This window comes from Danio rerio, chromosome 6 (assembly GCF_052040795.2).
Source record: "Danio rerio strain M-AB ecotype USA chromosome 6, GRCz13ab, whole genome shotgun sequence".
NCBI classification, from domain to species: Eukaryota; Metazoa; Chordata; class Actinopteri; order Cypriniformes; family Danionidae; genus Danio; species Danio rerio.
Genome location: NC_141026.1, coordinates 25,963,591 through 25,983,913, shown reverse-complemented (window position 1 = coordinate 25,983,913; position 20,323 = coordinate 25,963,591).

Below are 20,323 nucleotides of genomic sequence, written 5' to 3'. Positions count from 1 at the left end.
AACGGCAGGGCAGGAAGAACATGCAAACTCCACACAGAAACGCCAACTGAGCCGTCAGCGACCTTCTTGCTGTGAGGCGACAGCACTACCTACTGCGCCACTGCCTCGCAGTGACAAATTAAGTTTTTTTATTTTGCACATTTATTTACGAGGATATCATGCTTTGAGTAGAGCTCATTGATATCCATCACTATTCCAAATATGGTCAATAAGGATTTTTTGTGGGGTTATAAATAAGCATATAAAAAGTTTTCCAGGGAATTTTGGAATGTACACAAACCATATAACCACAATGTATATATATATATATAACATATAACAGTATAACTTGTTAAATCAAAGCAGTATATGGCACTTTAAGGCTCTATTTTAACGATTTAGGCGCAAAATCTAAAGCGCATCATGGAAAAGGATTAAGGGTGTGTCCAAAACCACTTTTGCTATTTTACGGACAGAAAAATAGCATTTGCACCGCGGTGCATGGTCTAACAGAGTTGTGTTTATTCTCTTAATAAGTTATAGGTGTGTTTTGAGAATAGCGTGCATTAAACCAGTCAGAGACTCATCTCCCATTGCCTTTGAGAGTCAGTTGCATTGCGCTGGGGTGCATTTGCTATTTACATGGCAGACTTTGAAAGTGGAAAAAAAGAAATGCTTCACTAGCAAGAAAACAGTTAAACAGACCATCTGTGAGAGGATAAAGAATGAGCCTCCTCTATTTGGCCTCTTTACTTTCTCTTTACTTTTACTCTTTACCTCTTTACTTTCATGAGTACGGAAATGGTGTTGTACAGTCTACTGAAGACATCCATTAGCTTACATATTAAATTTTGTTTGTAAAGATTTGTTTTAAAAGTATTTCTAAATTCAGTTTTAATTTCCACCAAACAAGTAAATGAACAATATTAATGAGGTGTGGTCAAAACACCAAACACACAAGTTATATCCAAACACATGTCCTATGCCCCATATGGTACAAAACCTGACAGGTGGACAAATTTAAGCATGTTTTTTTATTTTTTTTTTTAAATATACAAATAGGCATACAATAAATAATAATATTACTACTAATAACATTATATAAAAGCAACTTGTTACGAAAAAACTGAAAAAGCCGCCCTACATGAATAAGGCATGGAGACTGTGGTTTTTATATTTATGTAGAAAATAATATTTTTAGTAATATTTTAATACTTTATTTTTTTATTTTTTTACTTGTAAAGATATTTGCGTATTGCTGTACACTCATGAGGATAAAGCAATGTGTATACATTAAAGGTGCACAACTAACATGCTCTGCGCTGGGTGTTAGACCTGCTTTCAGCTGGTCAATTGTGCAGTCTACTTTAGTTCCTGAAAATAGCAACACACCAACAATCGACAACAGCCATGTCACCCTGCAGCCCAAGACCGGTTACTCACTGAAGCTAAGCAGGGCTGAGCCTGGTCAGTACCTGGATGGGAGACCACAAGGGAACACTAGGTTGCTGTTGGAAGTGGTGTTAGTGAGGCCAGCAGGGTGCGCTCAACCTGTGGTCTGTGTGAGTCCTAATGCCCCAGTAAAAGTGAAGGGGACACTACACTGTCAGTGGGCGCCGTCTTTCGGATGAGACGTTAAACCGAGGCCCTGACTCTCTGTGGTCATTAAAAATCCCATGGCACTTCTCGTGAAAGAGCAGGGGTGTAACCCCGGTGTCCTGGCCAAAGTCCCTCTATCGGCCCTTACGATCATGGCTTCCCAATCATCCCCTTCCACCGAATTGGCTCTATAACTGTCTCTCCACTCCACCAATAGCTGGTGTGTGGTGAGCGCACTGGCGCCGTTGTCCTGTGGCAGCCGTCGCATCATCCAAGTGGATGCTGCACACTGGTGGTGGTGTGGAGAGACCCCCCTCATGATTGTGAAGCGCTTTGGGTGTATGGCCATACACAATAAATGCGCTATATAAATACACACATTACATTACATTTTCTAGACCAAAACACCCATGAGACACAAATCGGGAAAATTAGGGATGCGTTGGTCTGAAAATAGCAACACATCACGCCAATGTGCACACAATGTGCGCCTTATTGTGCAGGTGTATGATACGGAACTCATAGGGCCACACATGTTCTTGGCACAGATGAGAGTTTCATTGGATTCATTATAATGTGCATTGTAATACATGCCAAGAGGCAACTTAAATTCCAAAAATCATATACAAAATTATGGGCGGTGCACATAAGTTTTAAATGCTTCTGGTCACCCCTATATGCTTGAGTTTTTTTAAGGTGATATTATTATAATGAGAATTCATCGCTTTAAAGTTTCCACAGCCCTAACGATTTATGCATTTTTTTTGTTTTGTTTCTTATTTTCACTTTTCTGCCAATATTGACAATCGTCCTCATTATATTCTGAACTGATATTCTGACTCTTAAATATGTGAAAAAAACATGTTAATCAATGTTCATTGATGCTGCAAGAGAGATCAGAGCTGTTCAATTTACATTAATTCGTATTTTGTTCCTGAAATGCATGAAATCAAGTAGATGCTTAGATGAGAAAGGAATAAAGTAAACATTGTAGTCACCTAAACAGTGACATTTACATGGACATCAGTTATTGAATGATTTGTCTTAATCTGAATAAGACAATAATATGATTAAGGTGTTTAGATGAGTATCTTTTTGAGTGGTCCTTTTATGATCTTGTTTTACATGTTATAGTACATAATTCGATTAACGTCACCGCGTCACCACGCTGTCCACATTATCCTTTAGAGTTTCATCTAATTTCAGGTGTTTAATTTTTTATTTGTTAACTTTAACTGCAGTTTAGCACTTTTGTTTTTATTTGGCAACATTTCATGCATGCCCCTGTGACAAACAAGATATTGAATGTGAGTATGAACTGCTGTAAGAGTGTTGTTTCAAAAAATTTGATACCGCACGCCGGAAAAATCTTTAGCATTTCACAATGCACAATGGTTTCTGTGGTTCTTCAGTGACTTGGTAGGTGCAGAGAAAAGTGTTAAACAGCGTGTGTATAGACTATCCTGTCACAAAATGCAGCAAAAATTCTACACAAAGGTTTGATTAAGGTGTTTTTATGTCTGTACTGCACTTCAACAATGCAACTAAAATCTACTGTACTCACATGTCTTAATTTAATTTCAGTTTAGTTTGATTATGACCTTAATCCGATTAAATTATTCAAAAATCGCTTTTTACATGGTAGACTCTTAGTGCCCTATCATACACCCGGCGCAGTGTGGCGCAAGGGGCGGCGCAATAGCCTTTTGGTAGTTTCAGCTTGGCGCAAGAGTCGTTTTGAGGCGTTGCACTACGCTGTTTAAATAGCAAATGCATTACTGCTCATTTGTGCGCCCATAGGCATTCTGGCCCAAAAAGGAAGGCGTTCTGAGGCGGACCGCTGGCGCGTTGCTATTATATGAAACTATAATAGATTTTTCATTAGACCAAAACTAACCTTGTCTAAACTCAGGCGCAGAGTTGCGCCTCGCTTACGCACTGCTTAATACGCACAAGAGAGCAATAGGCAAACATCTTTACATATTAAAAAATGTAAATATTAAGGATATATATAGGATATAATAAGAATAGATATAAAATATAAATATAAAGGATTAAAATATTACAAAACATATTATTTTCTAGCCTACATAATTATGAAAAACCACTGCTTTTATGTCTTCTTCATCTCGGGAGGGTTTTTCAGTTCATTCATAACAATTTGCTTTTGTATAATGTTATTATTATTAGCAGTATTATTTATTATATCCATATTTATATTTGTTTTATTAAAAACAAGCTTAAATTTGCCCACCTGTCAGGTTTTAGAACATATGGGGCACAGCATGTGTTTTAGGATATAACTCAGGTTTTTGAGCACATTTTGTTATTATTATTCATTTATTCGTTTGCTAGAAATTAGAACTGAATTTAGAAATAGTTTTAAAACGAATATTTGCGCTTAACAAACAATAGTATTTATTTATAGACTAATTGATTTCTGTGCGTAAAGGTTTCCCTATCAAAGAGCGAAAGTCAAAGTGATCCATTATCTCTCATTCTCATGCAGTAGATGCTCTGTTTAACAGTTTTCTGTTAAAAAACTGTTAACTGTTAACTGTTTGCTTGTGAAATGTTCATTTTTTCCACGTTGGGCCATATCATACACCCGGCGCAATGTGGCGCAAGACGCGGCGCAATAGTCTTTTGGTAGTTTCAGCTTGGACCAAGAGTCGTTTTGAGGCATTGCGCTACGCTGTTTAAATAGCAAATGCACTCATTTGTGCGCCCATAGGCATTCTGGTCTAAAAAGGAAGGCGTTCTGAGGCGGACCGCTGGCGCGTTGCTATTTTGAGAAACTATAATAGATTTTTCATTAGACCAAAACTAACCCGGTCTAAACTCTGGCGCAGAGTTGCGCCTCGCTTACGCACTGCTTAATACGCACAAGAGAGCAATAGGCAAATATCTTTACATATAAAAAATATAAATATTAAGGATATATATAGGATATACTAAGAATAGATATAGGATAGAAATATAAAGGATTAAAATATTACAAAACATATTATTTTCTAGCCTACATAAATATGAAAAATCACTTCTTCATCTCGGGAGGCTTTTTCAGTTCATTCATAACAATTTGCTTTTGTATAATGTTATTATTATTAGCAGTATTATTTAATATATCCATAATTATATTTGTTTTATTAAAAACAAGCCCACCTGTCAGGTTTAAGACCATATGGGGCATGGCAGGTGTATTTGGAAATAACTCAGTATTTTGACCAAACTTGGTCATTATTATTCATTTATTCGTATGCTAGAAATTAGAACTGAATTTAGAAATAGTTTTGAAACAAATCTTTGCGCTTAACAAACGAAATTAATTATTTATAGGCTAATTGATGTCTGTGCATAAAGGTTTCCCTATCCAAGAGCGAAAGTGAAAGTAGATCATTTATCTCTCATTCTCACGCAGTGGATGCTCTGTTTAACAGTTTTCTGTTAAAAAACTGTTAATTGTTAACTGTTTGCTTGTGAAATGCTCATTTTTTTCACTTAGACATACTTTGCATCCTGTAAATAGCGAATGCGCTCTTGACGCGACGCAGCTGACTCTTAAAGGGAATGGGAGATGAGACTCTAATTGGTTTATTCTCAAAACACACCTATAACTCATTAAGAAAATCAACTCAACTCTTTTAGACCATGCGCCTTGGCGCAAGGCAGATTTCCCATTCTTAAATTAGCAAAAACGCGTCCTGACACGCCCTGAAAGTGTTTGCGCCCTGCGTTTTGCGCTCTGCGCATGGACCGTCAAAATAGAGCCCTTAGACTTACTTTGCGTCCTGTAAATAGCGAATGCGCTCTTGGCGGGACGCAGCTGATTCTTAAAGGGAATGGGAGATGAGATTTTAATTGGTTTATTCTCAAAACACACCTATAACTCATTATGAAAATAAACTCAACCCTTTTAGACCATGCGCCGAGGCGCAAGGCAGATTTTTCCGTCCTTAAATTAGCAAAAACGCGTCCTGACACGCTCTGAAAGCGTTTGCGCCCTGCCTTTTGCGCTCTGCGCATGGACCGTCAAAATAGAGCCCTTAATCAGAGTATTGTCTTAATCGCATTAAAATCAAATTATACTCAGTGTTTATTTGATGTACAATACACACATTACATACATAATTATTGCCGTCTCCATAGACATTAACTTGTATTTTACAAACCATAAATGTTATGTTTCCTTGGAATTCATGTGGATTTTGAATATCTGGGGTCCGTTCTTCGTACGTGGATTACTTAGTTAGCTGGATTTGGATATTGACGATTTGACATGATCCAGGATCGTTTCGTTCTTCGAAGCTGATCTGAGAGTTGTTGTCATGGCAACAGTTCTTCTAGCTCAAACCTGATCGGAAGCAGGTTCAATTCATATAAACAGGATTAGATCGGGTCAGTTCAAGCAAAGATAATAGAGAAAGTACCGAATTATGATATTTTCTTACAGTAGTAGTTATATACACTTGGGAAAAAAGTTTTAAAAAATTAACTATATATATAAAGTTATAGTTATTAATAAAATAAATAAAGTTATATTAACAAAACTTATGCAATCTGCACCCACGAAATGAAAGTACAAAGATAAAATTTATTGATATGAACTTTTTAGATCGCTTTAGTACAATTTGTGTATGATAATAGAAATGCAGAATATGTGACTTTTTAAAAAAAAGAAATAATACATTAATGCAGTCATGAACATGTTAGTAAATATGCCAGTGATTATGCTTCACAAAAGTTGCAGACGCCTTCACCAATATGCTTTTGTAAACATCCAGTTATTCCATACAGCGATTAAAAAAACGGCTACTGTAATAAAGAAAATATTTTCTAAATGTAGAACTAAATACATTGATATGCATTGAAATACATGATAAATACTCTTGACACATGAAAGTGTAAAGCCTGCAGTTCACAACATACGTGGAAGGTTATTGCGTGTCATATTTAACAAACCGTCGACTGCTAATTTGATGTAATTTTGCTCACATGGATAATTGAATATTAATCAGATGATGTCATTACGCTGCTGTTTCGTCAGCCAATCGTTGCATTGCTGATCATGATTTCGAGGATCGATAGATCTGTCCTTCACAACACACGCAGCAATCTCAGATCAGTTCATCCAGACATTCTAATCTGATTCACGAACTTGTTTGAAGAACCAAATTATCCAGAGATCAGTTATCAAGATTAAAAGATCCAGGATCGGCAAAATCATCTTAGATCATTTAAACGAGGTACGAAGAACGGACCCCTGAAACCTAAAATAAATGTTATTTGTTTGAAAACACTAATGATTTGTGATTTATGACAAGCACCATGCGCCTCTTTTGATTTGAATTTAGCAGCTTATAATTTGCATTCTGAAGCACATCTCACCACAGAATCATCCTAATCTTCCTCCCATTATGATGTCTCCCCAAATTTTTATGTGGAAAAAGTTCAGAAAATAGAAATGCACTATGCATTTATTAGTTACAGTATATAGTGTGCATATCCCTGTGTTCACAATCAACAAATCAAATGCTGAAAATATTGAAAGGGCTGAAAGACATTCATGATCTAAAGTGACTTCTACTTCTGATTTTATGTGACTGATTCGTGTGACAAGCAAAGAGTTTAAGCAGTTATTTACTTTAAAATAATGTGGTTTGATGAAGGCCGAGAACATCGTTCATTTTAGATATGCTGTTTATGGGACAGGCAACAACACCAAATGTCACGTTGTACAATAGCGACACAAATGAAATTCTGCTATTTTGATGCTAATTCCATGTCAGTGGAGCTTCTTTGATCACACGTGCCCTTTTTTATTGGGCCTTGACCTCTAATGACAGCACTTTCTTTGTTCTCATGGCAAGATGAAATGAGTAAAGTCTCATGGAGAGTTCAAAGTAAGACCTGAAAACCACAATGTTTTACCTAAATGGAGCACAGAACAATAATTTATCTGACTGCATACTCATTAAAACTGCCAGATAGGGCTTAATTTATAAATATGTGTCTATATACATTTTCTTTTTTTACTTGACCCAGAGTTTTTTCTTAACCTTTTTTTTTTTTGCCGGTCCAAATTGTTAAGCAAAAGAGTTATTATATATATTACTACTATATATTACTACTGACTATATATTACTACTGACTTATTATATATATATATATATATATATATATATATATATATATATATATATATATATATATATATATATATATATATATATATATATATATATTATACTTTTGCAGGAACAAGCCTTACTTTATTTAACATTCAGTTTAGATTATCATTTCGTTCAAGCTTTCCCTTTCACTCCAGTTTGTCTTCCTTGGGTTTCTTGCAGACAGTCTGATCTTTTGTAGACAGTCTCAAAGCAATGCAGCTGTAAAAACAATGAATCATCCTGCTGTACCATAAACACTGCTAAATTAATTAGATTTTATTCAAATAGATGTTATAGATGCTGTTTTATTTATCCTATAGATCAGGATTTTTTTTTCTGTAACACACAGCATACATTTGTTACTTTTCCATACCACTGATGCACATCCACAATACAGGAGACCTAAATGTATTTTTCTCCAAAGTACATGCTAATAACTGGCACACAGCTGCAAAGCCCAGACGTTAAAAGGTCTGGTGGACATTTTGTCCTCTTTTATTCTCACAACAAACTGCTTTTTCAGCTGCAAACAGCCTTGTCCTTAGCACCATATCAGCGTTTTACCTAAACAAACGCTGCCGAAGATACCAAAAGGTCAGAGGTATTTATTTTATATATTTATTACCAGTGGTGGAAAGAATACTGAAAAATCATACTTGCCATTATTTGCCTACAAATGTAGTGCAAGTAGAGTAAAAGTCAAGTTTCATAGTCATTTTCAAGAGTTCACACTTAGCCGATGATTGATTATAAGCAAGTTTGGCATGCTTTCCTGGGAAGAGCCCTGGGCTCCCTCCCGTTTGAAGGGCGAGAGGGGAGCTTTGAGCTCAGGTAGATCTCGACAACTCAACCTTTGATAAGTGCTAATGACTAAAATGAATGCTATGAAGAGATATGCTGCAGGATGAGAGTTTGACTGTAGTGCTAAATTTAGATTGATTAATTCACTTGTAGTGAATGTTTTTGGAATGTGGGAGGAAACGAGAACTCGGGGAAAACCCACACGAGCACGGGAAGAACATACAAACTATGCACAGAAACAACCACCGGCCTGTTAAAGGACTAGAACTGGTGACGTTCTTGCTGTAAGGTAACAATGCCAACCACTGGGCCTATGAAGGAAAAGATGGAGAAGTAGGGGTGGATGAGGGGATTCTTCCAATCAAAGATGGCTGTAGTAAAAACCCTGGCTCTTTATAGTGGGTTAGGACTGACCTGATTGGTGGATCATACGTAGCTAATACAGAACCAGTCGTGTTCAATCATAATAATAATCACGTGATCCTATCGAAATTAGTTCATAAATAAACTTCACTTAAAAGTACTCAAGAGTAGTGAGTAGTAAGTATTACGCTGTGAAAAGCTGATACATTTACATTTATTTTGTGGATGTGTGTATAAGCATAACCTTCTAGTGCATTTAGCTATTGCCCAGCAGGCACACAACGTCAAGAGACGTTAATATTAGGTTAGATTTAGGATGTGATGTCAGGTGACCAAAATTTAATGTCTAGAAAGAGTATAAGGGAAATGTTACTGTATATTGACGTCTAATAACGACATCTAATGATGTTGCTATTTGGTCGATTTTAGGTTATAATATTAAGTGGCCAAAATCCAATGTTGAGCCAACACTAAAAAACCAATGCCACATTGACGTCAAATTCTGACATTTATTCCTCAGGTATGGCAACCAAAATTCAACGTATGATAGACGTCATAGGGGTAACGTCCACACAACGTCAAGCTGTAACATCATTAGACATTGATATTTGGTTGATTTTAGGTTGGACATGGATGTCAGCCTGATGTTGGGTTCTGACATCAACACGATTTTCTTTTCAAAACTAAGTGCAATGCCCCTATGAGGTTTGGGCACAACGTCAATCTGATGTCATGTTGACGTCTTGTGTCTGCTGGGTGTTTAAGGTCATTTTGGTCATCATCTTTTCATCAATTACATGCATCTAAACAGTCTCTGGGTCAATGCATGTAAACATTTTCTAGGATACTTTAATCACCCATGTCTTGAGGTAGTTCATTATGATGCAAATTACCTTCTATGTGCAATTTGATTGGACAGAAAATCACATTACTGATTTTGCTAATCCCCATAGACAGGAAAACATAAAGTAGTGGCTGCAGGTTAAAGGAAATTAGTGGAGTAAAAGTACCAACACTGCAAAATAAATTTACTCAAGGGGAAGGAAAAGTACACATTTTTAAAACCCCTTTGTAAATTACAGTTTCTGAGAAAAACCACTCAATTACAGTAATTTGAGTAAAGGTAATTTATTACTTTACACCACTGCCTATTATAATTCATCTTTCATTAGATCCTGCCATGAAATGGCATTTAGTCTAAAGTTTAATTATTTATTTATTGTTTTATTTTTATAAACAAAACTGTAAGTGCATAAAAAATTGAAAAACACATTTATTTGAAATTTCTATTTTTGTTATTATTATTATTATTATTATTATTATTATTATTATTATTATTATTATTATTATTATTGTAATGGTGATTATGTCGTTAATGATTCTATCATTATTTAATCAGTCAAAAAAAAATCTTTGTATTGTAATATAAGAATCTTTATTCTTTTTTATTTAAAATGATAAAACAGAGCTTTTATTTTGGTGAAAAACTACATAGCCATTGTATCTTTTGAAAAGCTTCTAAAGCTGACCAAATAAACTATTCACAAATTGACTTTTATAAATCCTTCTCATTACAAGCTAATGTTTATCACATGTTCTGTTTTTAAATGCATGTTATAAGCATGACACTGAAAACCCTGTTATCATGAGCTGCTCACGTGAACACATCAGAGCTGCACATCAGATTTTGTGATTTCATAGTCGTTCTAAACAATATCACGCTCTCAGGTGTTAGCTATCTAATTATAAAAAGGCTACAGGGAATTTAGTGAGTAAAAATGTTACATATACTTGTCCGTACCAGTTTTTACTTGTTTGGTGAGTCTTAATTTTAGGCCCTATAGCTTAGTCATTTACTAACATCACGTGCTGTCCGTGTGAAGTCTAACAGGCCTCAACAGGTTAAGCATGGTGATTCATTTAGCTGTAAAAGGACATTTGGATGGCCTATAGATTGTTAACGAATTCTGCTTTTATGTAAGTTGATAATTATAGACGCTAATGTGACCATTTTACAATGAGCAGCTTTCCGCAACAGATGATTTGTGCAGTTTTTATTTAGGGTGTTCAACCAAGCAGATGACCTGATCATTGTCGGTGGGGGAATGTATGTTTGACCCAGATTTGTTACATAACTTCCAACACCCCTTCCACCATCCCCCACTTTAGCTGCACAAAACACACATTGTCTTGGGTCTATGGTTGCCATGGCAACCGAGCTGCTCACGTTTCACCTTTTAACCACCTCAACTCAAAAATTCTTTCTTTATGTTCATGTTGTATTTGAAACTCCACTTCCAGACTTGTGCTTCAAGAACTGACTGCTTTTTGTGTTTGTGTGCTCGAGTAAATGGCATTTGTGGTTGAAGGGTGTAATTGCATTTCCGCCACATGGTTCTCACTGTCGCTGCATGTGATCTGCACATGGTGCCAATCAGCCATGCCTTACCAATATCTCTTTTTCTTCATGTTTGTGTGTGCTTCTGTGTGTGCACGAGAGAGGTTGTGCAAGAGGACATGCAAAATTGCATTATCATCACACATCAACTCACAACCACCAACTACCTATTAGTAGGCCCACACGGAATCTGCACCAACAGAAATCTGCAGATTTTCACAGATTATTGAGTCCATACTTCAGTCTATTTATTCCGTCAGTGTGTAAGTATATATATATATACAAGTATATATATATATATATATATATATATATATATATATATATATATATATATATATATATATATATATATTAGTTTTATTATTCAAGTCATCTTTATTTCTATAGCCCTTTTACAAAGTAGATTGTCACAGCAGCTTAACATAGACGAATATAGTAAATTAAAACTGTGTCAGTCCAGTTTTCATAGTTGAAGTTTGGTTCAGTTCAGTGTGGTTTAATTTTCACTGCTGAAAGTCCAAACAGTAAAGAGCAAATCCATGGATGCTCACCTGGTCAGGAAAAAAAAACCTTGAGAGAAACCAGGCTCAGTTGGATACAACCATTTATCCTATGGCCAAACTTCTTGTGCAGAGCTGCAGTCTAGGCGCCGGAGACTGGAGAAAATTGACACGATAGCTCAGTGGTTAGCACTGTCGCTTCACCGCAAGAAGGTCGCTGGTTCGAGTCCCGGATGGGTCAGATGGCATTTCTGTGTGAAGTTTGTATGTTCTCCCCGTGTTTATGTGGGTGCTCTGGTTTGACATGCGCTATAAGCGAATTGAATAAACTAAATCGGTCGTAGTGTATGTACTGGGTTGCAGCTGGAAGGGCATCCGCTGCGTAAAACATATGCTGGATAAGTTGGTGGTTCATTCCGCTGTGGCAGCCCCTGATGACTAAGCCAAAGGAAAATGAATGAATGATGAACTGTCAACTTATCCAGCATATGTTTTACAAAGCGGATATCCTTACAGCCGCAACCTAACACTGGGAAACACCCATACACTTCCTCATTCACACTCGTACACTACAGCCAATTTAGCTTATTCAGTTCACCTTTGGACTTTAGGAGAAACAGAAGTACCCGGGGGAACATGCAAATTCCACACAGAAAAGCCATCTGACCCAGCCGGGTCTCGAACTAGCGACCTTCTTGCTGTGAGGTGATCGTGATACCCACTACACCACCATGACGCTCCAATGAATAATTAAATAATGAAAAAAACTTAAACAAAATTAATTAACATATTTTGTTTGACTTTTATTTACAAAAAGCGGGCTCTAAGTGAGTTTTATTTTGATAGCAAACCTCAAAGCAGTTTTGTTTTCTTTTTTATTTTAGGTTTTTCAGCTCCTAAACACTTATAAAATAATTTTGCATAAATCCATGTTTGTTTTTATTATTTTTACAACTACTACTTTTACTATTAATAGTAAGTATTACTTTTTATATTCATTTATTTGTTTTTAATTTATTATAATTATTTATTTATTTATTTTTACAAAATTATGTGATAAAAAAAAGTATGCAGATTCCGTCTGGTTGTCTATTAGTGAAGTCACAGAAAATGTGACTTTAAATCCTGCAGGGTAGAAAATGGATTCAGATAGGGCGGTGCTCGTGTTGCGTGCAGATATTAGAATTCTAATAAGCCCAATCAGTGTTGATATTCATTCAGAGCATGAAACAGTGAACTAGGATTGGTGAGATTGCTGATCAAGGCTTGAGGCATGTTTGTCCTGTTGCTCATGCTGAACTGAATCACACTGTCAGAGAGATTATATAACGTGAAAGCTGTTGAATGTTTGGCTGATGAATGTTCTTTCAGGGATAACACACAGCTAAAGTATTTTTGGGCAGATTTTGTCACTTTGCCAAATGATTTTAGTTATTTTGATGGTCTTTGAAATCACAACAAAAGTACCAAAACTTACAAAGAGAAAGGACATAAATATATGAAATAACAGAGGCCACTGCACAAAGCCGGCTTTGTTTTTTACCCAGTTAAGTTTGCATTTAATTTGAGCAATCTCAAAAGTTGGGCTCAAGAAGGTAGGTTGGTTTCGATCAAGATTTCTTGCTATGGTAACCTATGCAACATGGCTAACCTGCTCTGGAGAAGGATTTATTCTGAGTTAGACCACGCAAACCCAAAATGGACAAATCAGCTGTTAGTAAAGTTTATCCAATGCTACAAAGCTACTTTCTGTTGCTAGTAATGTTTATTTTATTCATTCATTCATTTTCATTTATTCATTCGATCATTTTCTGCCGCTTTTCCGGGGCCGGGTCGCGGGGGCAGCAGTCTTAGGAGAGAACCCCAGACTTCACTCTCCCAAGACATTTCCTCTAGCTCCTCCGGGGGGATCCCAAAGCGTTCCCAGGCCAGCCGAGAGACATAATCCCTCCAGAGTGTCCTGGGTGTTCCCCGAGGCCTCCTCTCGGTGGGACATGCCTGGAACAAGCGTCCAGGAGGCATCCGAATCAGATGCCTCAGCTGACTCTTGATGTGGAGGAGCAGCGGTTCTACTCCGAGCTCCTCCCGGGTGTCAGAGCTCCTCACCCTATCCATAAGAGTGTGCCCTGCCACCCTTCAAAGGAAACTCATGAGGTGAGAGTAGGAACAAAGATTAACCGGTAAATCGAGAGCTTTGCCTTTCGGCTCAGCTCTTTCTTCACCACAACGGATCGGTACATCTACCGCATTACTGCTGCCGCTGCACCAATCCGACAGTCAATCTCATGTTCCATCCTTCCCACACTCGTGAACAAAATCCCGAGATACAGTACTTAAACTCCTCCACCTGGACTTTCCTCCAACCTGGAGATGGCAAACCACCTTTTTCCGGTGGAGCACCATGGCCCCGGAGTTTATTTTATTTATTCATTTATTTTCCTTCGGCTTAGTCTCTATTTTTTAGAGGTCGCCAGATTGGAATGATACACACTCATTCACACATACATTGCAGCCAATTTAGCTTATAACTCACCTATACTGCTAATATTTGAACTGCGGGGGAACCTTGAGGAAACCCACGCAAACATGGGGAGGATATGCCAACTGGTCCAGCCAGGACTTGAATCAGAGTCGACAGTGCTAACCACTGAGCCACTGTGCCACCTGAATTTATTTCATTTAAATCATAATTATCTATACTTGAATACTTACTTGAATATTTATTCATTCATTTTCTTTTCAGCTTAGTTTCTTTATCAATATCATATGTTTTTACGCTGTAGATGCCCTTTCAGCCACAACCCATCACTGGGAAACATCCACACATTCATTCACACACATACATTACGGACAATTTAGCTTACCTAATTAACCTGTACCACATGTCTTTGGACTTTTGTGGGAAACCGGATCACCCGGAGGAAACTCCACACAGAAATGCCAACTGACCAGCTGGAGCTCGAACCAGCGACCTTCTTGCTGTGAGGCAATCATGCTACCCACTGCTCCACCGTGACACTATATTGAAAATTACATATTCAAATAGATTTTAAATGTCAATAAACAATAATAAAGGCTTTAAATCCAAAAATCTTTTTTTTAATTTTCACATATAGAGTAGTCTTCAAAATGAGCTGTTGGTGAACTTACATTATAAAAATCAATGACTGCAATGCAATGAGTTTTAATCTAAAAACTTACACAATACGAACCCTGCACATTTCAACCATAATTTGGTTTTCCAATAGTCTCTACTCTCATTGCCTTGATGGTGTCTTGGATTTTTGCACTTGCTTTCTAGTTTTGTGTGCAGCATGGATCAGTCAGTCAATGGATTGCAGGCAATCTGTGGCATCTGTCAATGTTTATGAAAATAAATGTACGTTTACATGACAACAGTGTAAGACTAATTTTCCTTTGTGTTTTTAAAGAGCATTGCATACAGGAGACAATGTTGCCAAAACATTCTTGTTCACATGACTAAAATATCTATTTTCTGCATTACAGGAAAGTAGTTCCCCTTCGGGTGGGAAACTTCAATGCTATAGGTGGATTTGATATTAGAAAATCCACGTATGGGAGGATTCGGTTCAGAAGCCGCTTGTCTGAAAGAGTATTGAACGGGCCAATGAATGCCAATGAATTGGCAGTGTAAGCTTGCGCAGGTGTACTTCATTGCCAATTAACCCAGCATATAAGCACACGAGGAGCAAGCAGACGCCATCCTTTTCGCTTCAGAGACTTTCTGATCGAGTCGATGAGGGTTCCTCTTGCTGATCACAACGAATTCAGAGCGAACGAGTGTCTCCCAGTCCAGAGTGGGTTTTCGCGGCGGCAGACGGTCGAGCTGGGTTTCTCCCTTGCCTGGCGTTCTTTGGGTCCGGTCCTCCAGAGCGGTGCGTATAGTTGCAACTTTCCTAAAAGAGCAACACAGTCGTGCAGCACGTCTTTTTCAGGATGGCGCTCCGACTGTGCGTTTCTGGATGTGGGGGTTTCCTGGTTCTGGATGATGGATACGATTACTGCATTGTTGTTCCATTGGGTAACCATTGCATGTTATTCCAACGGTACTTTTCAGTGCCACCAAAACATCAACGAAAGATGTTCCTTCCCCGGATGTGACAGCAAAAACCTTGCCAGTCCGGGACGCGCTGCCTTCCAGCTCGCAGGTTCTATGTGCTTCGCCAGTGGCTCACGAGCGCCAGGGAGACGGTCTCCTTTCCCCCAGCCCTCGAGCCCCCTCTCCGGAGTCAGGGTGCGGAGCCAGAGTGAATCACTCTCCTCCAGCTCTTCCGCGGGACCCTCGCGCTTCCCAGATCAGCACACCCACTCCGCGCTGCCCCACGCTGGTACGTCAGCGATTGTAGCGATGACTCCATTAGCGAGGATTCTGCCTGCCTGGTTAGTGCAGGCCAGCCCTTCGCGGTGGCTCATACGCACAATCAGACTCGGTTATGCAATTCAGTTTGTGAAACGGCCCCCCAAGTTCACGGCCGTGTATTTCACCAGGGTCAGCCCCCTGTCCGCCCCTGTCTAGGACTCTAGGACAGGCATCCAGCAATGTTGTTGTTTCAACAGATACTTTCAACACGGGCTGGGGGGCCGTGTGTCGCGGGCATGCAGCTGCAGGCCTGTGGAAGGGTGCCCAGTTCCATTGGCATATCAATCGCCTAGAGCTGTTGGCAGTGTTCCTCGCTCTCCACCGCTTTTTTCCGGTGCTGGAGCAGCAACATGTGCTGGTCAGGATGGACAATACGGCGGCGGCGGCGTATATCAACCGCATGGGGGTATGCGCTCCCGCCGCATGTCTCAGCTCGCCCGCCGTCTGCTCCTCTGGAGTCATCCGTAGCTGAAATCACTGCGCGCCATTTACGTTCCAGGCACGCTCAACCGTGCAGCCGATGTGCTCTCACGGCAGCAGATACGCCTCGGAGAATGGAGACTCCACCCCGAGTCTGTTCAGCTGATATGGACGCCATCTGGCACCCTCGCCCCGATCTTTGGAACCTAGACGCAAGGAAGACTTAGGTAACCTACCGAGTGCGATGGTTAATACCATCACTCAGGCCCCTCCACAAGGCGCGCCTACACCCTGAAGTGGAGTCTATTCACTGAATGGTACGTCTCTCGCAGAGAAGACCCCCGAAACTGCCAGATCAGTGTTGTGCTCTCTTTCCTTCAAGGAAAGCTGGAGAGCAGGTTGTCGCCCTCCACTCTTAAGGTTTACATGGCCGCCATCTCCGCTCATCATGATGCGGTAGCTGGCGGCACCGTGGGAAGGCATAACGTCATCATCTGGTTCCTCAAAGGTGCTAGGCAAATTAATCCATCCCGCCCCCCTTTCATGCCCTCTTGGGATCTCGGCCTCGTTCTCATGAGTTTGCGCACAGATCTCTTTAAGCCACTTGAATCAGTATCTCTAAGATTTCTGTCCCTGAAGACAGCTCTGCTGGTCGCGTTGGCCTCTATCAAGAGGGTCGGGGACCTGGAGGCATTTTTGGTCAGTGACTCGTGCCAGGAATTCGGGCCGGATTACTCTCACGTTATCCTGAGACCCCACCCGGGTTATGTGCCCAAGGTTCCTACCACCCCCTTTTAAATTCATATTTTTAATAGGAAAATATTACAATATTATATTTGTGCATACACATTAAATTAGTCAGTAGTGAAACCAAATCTGGAGCTTATCTAAACAAAATAAGTAACGATAATGGTCCAAAACTAGAACACTTAAATTTATATGATATACACAAATATTAAATACAAATTTAAAAAAGAGGAAAAATCAAGAGAAGCAAAAAATTGGAAAAGTCAATTTATTTTGTTTAAATTTAATTGTATTATTTTTCAATGTCTAAATATGTTAGGTGACTAAGATATTATTATAATAAATTTATCTGTTTAATAAATCTGTTTTAATCCATTGTGTTTCTGTTCTGTTTATTCACTGAGACATGGATAAAAATATTCATTTTCAAAATGGGGTGGATTCATTTATGCTTTTACCACTGTACCTACATGGGTGAGTAACTCTGGACATCCTACAATATTTTTGGACATCCTACAACTTTCAGGCTTGTCCCTAAAGTTAATAATAAAAATATAATAAAATTGAAATTGGCTTCCTAGGAGCAAAGCTGGCCACTGACACCCCCATTTTTACCAAATAATTAATAGTTTAAATGCAGATGAAACTCCAGTTGCTTCAGCAAAGGAGCCAAGTTGAGTCTGTTTCTTGTACTAGTTTCTTATACATAGGCTATACTTTAACTAAATAGATTTATTCATATTATTTATTAAATTACCCATAACATTGTGTTTTATAATTGTCTACCCCAACTCCTAAACCTACCCCTTACAGTAATGCTAAAATAGTAGTTGTTGTTGTATAGTGTCACAAAGATTGTATACTGATGTGTGCATGGCCAAGCAGCTGTAAAAAAAAAAAAAAAAAAAAAAAAAAAAAAAAACCCTTGAGCTGAAATGAACAGGCTTTTGTCAACCTTTTTTTCAACATGGATTTTCCATCAACTCCATTATAATTCTTCCCTGTTTTCTGTTCCTCCATGGTCTTTTTTGTTGACATCTTTTTTTTATCATCCTAAATAATAATTAACATTTTTAGCTTTTCTTTTGTTTTGCGAGTTTTCTCTTAAAAGCTGCTGTGACAACTTGGACTAACAATAGAGAGAAGTCTTAAGCTTATTTAAGGGTTGACTTTTTTTTTGATGCTATGGATGATGTCAGCATGAGTACCAACAATGCACACAATGATTAGCTGATGGGTTGGGAAGTCTCTCATAAATATGTTTCTAAGAAAATATTGTATGGCCATATTTTTTTATTTTATTAAAAAACATTTTCAAATAATTTCTTACCATGTTGGGATACAACTGCAATTAATGCAGTGACTCATTGAGGTCAAATGTTTTTTCAAATGTTTTCTTTCCAAGGCAGATTGCCAGCAACAGACATTTTAGGAGAGTTTGGTCTTAGCTGCATACAAAACACATACTTCCTTACTATATAGTATGCAAGCAGCATATGTATGTCTGAATTAATATAGTATTTAAAAAACAGTACCTAGATGACATATTACCTATTCTGTAATGCGCATCAAATGTACTCTAAGCTATCCCATAATACCACAGGAGATAATTCATGATTGGGATTGAAGTGACTCAACTGGTCATGTGATAAGGATGTAACTTATTCGAATCCTATTTATACTACTCACATTTACACTATAATATGCTTTTCTAGTGGTTGTGTAGTAAATTCTAATTCAAATTTCTGTACAGAGAGGTCATATTTTGTTCTGTTGGTTTCACGTGAACACATGATGAAATTACAAAGGTCAGAGTTCACTAAGCTTAAACTTTTGAACATGCGAAACTTGTCGCATGAGCATGTGTATGAATGGAAGTCTTTGATGTGAAAAGTGCAGTGTGACTGTGACTTTACTGTTCCTACACACAGACAATTTTCTAAGAGGGTATGCACACCGGCAATATTCGACATCTGTTGATATGTGACGTCCATTATGATTCCTCCCTTTTTCTGATACTCCATGGTCTCTTCTGTTGCATCTTTTCTTTCATTCTGCTGTCTTCCTAACCATTTACATTACCACTTTCACTAAATAACTATTAACATAACTATTCATGCATTAGTTTTCTGTCGGCTTAGTCCCTTTATTAATCCGGGGTCGCCACAGCGGAATGAACCACCAACTTATCCAGCAAGTTTTTTTGCAGCGGATGCCCTTCCAGCCGCAACCCATCTCTGGGAAACATCCACACACACATTCACACACACACACTCATACACTACAGACAATTTAGCCTACCCAATTCACCTGTACCGCATGTCTTTGGACTGTGGGGGGAACCGGAGCACCCGGAGGAAACCCACGCGAAGGCAGGGAGAACATGCAAACTCCACACAGAAACGTCATCTGAGCCGAGGTTCGAACCAGCGACCCAGCGACCTTCTGCACTGTCTACTGCGCCACTGCCTCGCCTTAACATAACTAATAAATCTAAAATTTTATGAATCAATCCTGTTCACTTTAAATTCAACTGTTGGTAAAGTGCCAATATGCTGTTGTTTAAAAATGTCAAAAGTAAATGGCTATTCATTGAATTGGATTGAATCATATTTATCAAATCGATCACAATCAGTCAGAATTAATTATTATCACTCTCCCCCGCTCTCTCTGTCCATTGGTGTACCTCAAGGTTCCTTTTTGGGACCTTTGTTTTTTTCTCTTAATAAACGACCTTCATTCAGTCTGTCCAAAAGTCCTGATTCAGATGTATGCAGATGATACAGTTATTTATACACATGGTAAAAACACAACTCAAGTAGCAGATAAACTGACACAAGTTATGGCTCATGTCTCAGAATGGTTAAACCAGTCTTGTTTAAAACTGAATGTAAACAAAATTTACTTTTCTACAACAAACATAGCAAATAGTCTAACAGACGTTTATAGTGCTGTCGCC